The sequence below is a fragment of the Marmota marmota genome, unplaced genomic scaffold (genome assembly GCF_001458135.2).
Source record: "Marmota marmota marmota unplaced genomic scaffold, marMar, whole genome shotgun sequence".
Taxonomy (NCBI): domain Eukaryota; kingdom Metazoa; phylum Chordata; class Mammalia; order Rodentia; family Sciuridae; genus Marmota; species Marmota marmota.
Genome location: NW_025999949.1, coordinates 11,449,245 through 11,455,327, shown reverse-complemented (window position 1 = coordinate 11,455,327; position 6,083 = coordinate 11,449,245).

The window sequence follows — 6,083 nt, the reverse complement described above, 5'->3', positions numbered from 1 at the left end:
TAAAATTTGTCATATGGATTTATATAGCCCATACTATGCTATATTTGACATATTTCTTGTAATATTATGTTGTCAAAACAGTCTATGTTGTTGCTTATAGTAAGAGTTTGTTTTCAGTTTTTTTTTATTGATTAAGTTACATGGACATACAATGAGGTCATTGTTAATTATACTGTTGATTAATAGGGTTTTATTCCTAGCTTAGAAATGTTAACAAATAATGTTACTCTGAGCATCCTGAATATGTCTTTTGAAACGATCTTGTTCATTCCTATATTACTTATTAGTAAGAAAATGTTATAGTATGTAATTTGCAATATAATTTGCTATGGAGTAAGCTTATTATCAGGTTTGGTAGACAATAACAGCAGTTTTCTTAAGTGGTGATGCCATTTTAAACCCACTACCACTGCATGAGATTCCTAGCTTTTTGAGATTATTGCTAAATTTGATTTTGACATTTTCTTCAAATTTAGCAGTGTTATTTAATTGATATTATACAGCATTTGTTAGAGGACAATTTCCATGAATTTGTAAAGATAATTTACACATACATGCAGGTATTAAACATAGGCTTCAGGACTATCTTTCCTAGAATATCTGTACAAATACATAGTCAAGAAAACAGTGATAGGAAATCCTTCTGATGGAAATATATTTACTTTGCTGGACAAGTAAAGACAGCAGTTCCCTCTAGAGATATTTAAAAAAGACTCTCCCCAAAGAACCTAGATCATATTCAGGTTAATAAGCCTAGATATTTTTTCTATTCCCAGAAATATTTGCATATATCCCAGGATAATGAAAGCAATGTTCATCTCTGGTATGGGAGAGTGGAAAGAACAATTTTACAAAAAGCTCTTACAAAAGATCAGAGGCTCCAAGCTTAAATTTCCTATCTTGTAACAAACTACTGTCATATCATATTCAGTTATCAACTGGAACTCATTGCATTGCCCTATAGCAGTTGGAACTCTAAAAATCAGTCAATAATTTTATTCTGACTTCAGTATTTGTTGAGTCATAAATTGTTTTTTTCACTAACCTGAAAATCTTTGATTGTCTCTCTCTGTCCCTTCCTTTTCTCTTCACCCCTTCTCTCCCTCGATTCCTCCCTCCTTAGGTGATTATCTGTGTATGTATTTCCTTTTCTATGGATCAGACTTCCTTGTTAGCTCTCAAAGAAGATAAAATGTCCAACACTTCATAGGAATAGACACAAAGTTCCAGTCCATTATACTTCTCTTTGGTCCAGCTTAATGTGTGTTTATTTGCAATGGTCTTTAGCTATGATTTCACCTTAGCAGTAGGGATCCTACTGCAGTGTGGGCTTATGTCCTACCTCACTGCTGTGCTGCTCTAAGCAGATCTATAGGGCGAGGATGTGACACAACTTTGAGGCACAGATATCCACAAGAGTGACATAGAAACCTAGGGCTGGTTCTGTTGTTGTGGTTCTTCTAAGAGACAGGCAGAAACCCATGGTACCCAACTGCAAGTCAGTGACTATGAAGGATAGATAAATCTAGTTTATTCCTCCTTGGTTTGGATAATTTATATTTTTCAAGAATTTTATATAGTATACCCAAATGCCAAAATTATTTGCAAAATTTGTTCAAAATAAACTGTTGCAACTTTATATTATTTTTAAAGTCTGCAATAATGATTATTCATGTTGTCAATATTACATTTGTCTTGAAATGGATAATAGTATAATATATGGACATAAAGATGCTTAAGTCATCATCATGGCATTTCACATAATGCTAAGATGAAGAAGCTTACTTGAACTAGAGGAAATACAGCAATATGTTCATGCCATGAGTTTAATATCAAGTGTCCATCAGTCAAAAACACATGGCCAAATTGGAAAAAAATGAATAAACTCAAATAGTAAGAAATTATAGGATTAGGACACAGTTGATAAAAAGTCTTTGCCATATCTCCTTTTTGTACCTATTTAGATACTTTTCTCTAATTGTGGAATTTTTGTTTTATGTTTCCATAATATTGAGCTCAGTAGGTTTAATATCTTAGTATATAATAGTTTTATCCAGTCACACATAGAATAAATTAAAAGCTGAGACTACCTTATGGCCTTTTTAAGCTGTCCTGTAGTAATGGACAGAATGATTTTGTTGCAATTACCAAAAGGAATTAGATAATTGTAATATATTAGGAACAAGGAAAACTGCAACACACAATACTCTTAGTACTATCATTGTTAATATTATTGGTCAATGGTAAAACAGGAATAGTAAAGAATTGCAGTTTTCCTCTTAATTTTTCACAATTTTTCTTGTTATGTTATGGGAAAGCGAGGCTGTTTGCATGTTAACTTTTAAATGTGAGTCATATTAGTTCCCAAAGTCTGCAACAGCAAAGCGCTACAAACTTGGTGGCTTATAACAATGTAAATTCATTTTCCAAGAGTCTTGAAGGTTAGACATCTAGAATCAAGGTGTGGCCAGGTCATGCTCCCTTCATATTCTAAGAGAAGATGACTCTGACTCTTCCAGTTTCTGGTTGTCTAGAATGGTCTTTAAATTGTGGCAGATTTGCTCTAATGTTTGCCTCTGTCTTTAAGGAAAAATGGAATTTAAAAGTATATTGTTTAATTACCCTGTTGCTATTACAGGAAGAGATCACTCCCATTCTTTTTTCTGTTTACCTAGAGAATCTTCTTTAGAAAACCTAAAACTGTAAATATTTTCCTCCACTTTGAAATATAAATACATATTTTTGTAAAGTAGATAGACATTTTGTGAGCTTTAAAACCTAGGAATGTCTTTCCTAAAGACCAGGAATCCATCTCTTTGAAATGTCAACATCAAGGGAGATTTTATACCTTTTTACCTGTTTGTGTGGGAAAGTAGAAGCCTAATTTCAAAGAGAACCTTTTTTCAAGTTCCTAAACTATGTCCTGTCAGAAAGACATGAAAAGTGTGTTGTCCCCCTGGGTACAGTCAATTCACTAACAAAAAGTCACCTAAAAGTGAGGATGAACTATGTGTGAAAAATTGTAGTGTCAAGTGTTCTTATCTGAGACTAGTCATTGTTTCCTGATATCATGTACCTAGTAGGTTATTTCTCTCTGTTTATATAAAAGGGTGGGGTTCATTCTGTCTTTGCAGAATGATGCGCCTCACATTCTGGCTTAATGCTTATGCAGTAATAAATCTGTTTTCTTTCTCTACTACCTTTATGGAGAGGATTTCTGTGTTTCAAGAAGATTTATCTTTAATTATATTACCCCAGCAGTCTTTACATGGCTAACTTCATTTTTTTGTCTTCTCGTTGCATCCTTTGCGTGTTTGTCTGTGTCCACATTTCCCTTATAAGCCCATGAGTCATATTGGATCAGGAATATAGTGATGTCATTTTAACTTGCTTATATTTCTATAAAGACCCTATTTCCAAATGAGGTAATGTTCATAGGTACCAGGGGATAAAACATTCAATTATTTCAGGGGAAATAGGAAAACTGTACAACTTATATAGGAATAGATGTGGATGGATGTCACTGCGCAGTGATGCAGTATCTGATGACTCTGTCTTTGGGATTTGCAGAAAAAAACATTTGTCATCTAAACACAAATGAAGAATGAATGCCATGAGACAAATGGATACATTTTTCTAGATCTGCTCCCTGTATGACTCTGTGTCTTTGATGTTTGATCAATTCATAATTGTGCTATTAGGAAATCACATTTCTTGTGTCTTATAGTTAGTTTCAAATGGAAACAGGTCCTGGCAAAAGTTACGATAAGAAGTTTCATCATGATACCTCAGTTTTATTATCTAAGTTGATATATATATAAAATATATTTAGAAGAAAAAAATATATATAATATATATTTAGAAGAAAAAATATATATAATATTATATATATATATATATATTTAGAAGAAAAAAATATATAATATATATATCAACTTAGGTAATAAAACTGAGGTATCATGATGAAACTTCTTATCATAATTTTTGCCAGGACTTGTTTTATATATATTCCATCAATTCTAAGCATTCAAAAAAGTTTCCCATTGCTGCTTCATGCAGAGTTCTTTAGCATATATTTTTAGCTTTCCTTCACTCTTTCTACAATTCTAATAGTTCTTCCTTGAAACTATTTTGTCACGCAGTTTTAGTATAATGTTAGAGTTTCTGGAGATTTAACCTAGGGCTTGCACATGCATGTGCTCCATCATTAGGCTATATATGCCATCCTTTACAGATTTTATGTTGAGACATAATCTCCTAAATTGCTCAGACTAACCTCAAAGTTTTGATCTTCCTGCCTCAGCCTCCCAATAATATGACATTTTTACTGTGACACAGGTTATTACACATGCCCTAATTCAAATAATGCACTATTTCAATAAGTGTTCTTTTATGTAAGCATATGATACATTATTTCTCATATTCCAATGTGAAATTAGGTGGAATCCTTTCATAGAAATAGCATCCTTTTATGGAAAGACCATATTGCAGGGAAAGGGGAGGCTTATAGCAGGATTTCCCAATCACAGAATCCAATCATGGCATGGCTAAACATTTAAAGTATTCACACATGGCTATTTTTAGGGAATTGTAGATTTGAAGATTCATCAATTCTACAGTAGACTGTAGTATACCAGTAGACTGCAGTACACCACCCATAGGTTTGAGAAATACACTGAAAGACAAGTAAACTATTGCTGCCCAATCCTTCCTCACTCATGTACCCAAAAGTGCTTTGTAAGTATTACAAAATCAAATGCTTTAGGCATATATTATATCATGTATGGCAGACTCATTCTTATTATAAATTGCATGCCAATTTCTGTTTAAATGAGATAATTCCTTCCATATTTACTTATTTGCAATCTTCATGCTTCATGGTCATACAACTTACACTGGCAATTTCAAATTGTTTATAAATAGATTCTTCTCTAGAGAAAAAGCTATATCTCAATCTCTTTGCACAGGGATAGATAGTCCTAGATTTCTTAGAGCATCTCATTCTTATCTCCTTTTCTTTTCTTCTAATATCAGAACAGTATATATCTAAAATGATTTATTATACATTTCTCATTTTTGTACAACTTTATCATACTTACAAACATAAGATTACTATAAATGTCAATTAAAACTAAAATATATTTTAAAAAACTAAATAAATTTTTGTTCCCAACAATTCACTTGATATGTATATTCTTTTACATTTTTACAGAGAATACAAATGTGGAAAAAGTATCAGTCATCTATAATTTTGAGTTTCATCTACCACTTACTGAATTTTTAATTAAAAGAAATAGCATCCTTTCATGGAAAGACCATGGTGAGGGAAAAAAACTTATAGCAGGGTTTCTGTTTTGGTTTCTGTTTTGCAGACTACACTTGAATACTTCTGATAATTTACATTCAGGTTTTTTATTCATTTCATGTAACACAAAGAAATAAATTTTAATTAGCATAGAGAAATGCCTTAATATGATATTTTCTTCCATGTTGCTTTCTCCATAAGTGTTGTGATATCTTAAAATGATATATTAATTAATCATTAAGTAATATATTAAATTCATAAGATCTTTCAATATAGTCAAACTTTGCAAAACAAAATTTGAAAATGAATGGATTTTTGTCTATTTATGCAAAATATATAAGAAAGAATTTTTGTCTATATTTTGTCAAAAATATTAATCATTATTCTAATACTATATTGAGCCTCCTATTATAAAATGGAGTTCAGAAATTATTTAACAGTTCATTTATAAAATTAGACTTTTGAATGTCTCTGAACACTGTCATTCAAAAAATGACAATATATGAATTGGCCTCATAAGTAAATAAATATTTACCCCAAAAATATCACCTGGGGAGGAAAAATTAGAATTTAAAAAGAAATGAGAAATATCCAGGTATTGCATAACTAGCTAGGATTTAAAAATAATACTGATATTATATAATGAGTCTAGCTAAAGGACTATATCTTCAGATAATTTATCAGTGTCCCAAATATCCATTCAGGAAATTGATTTGTCTCAGAGGAAATCTTCCACAAACAGAGAGCAAGAAAAGAGAGAGAGAGAGAGAGAGAGAGA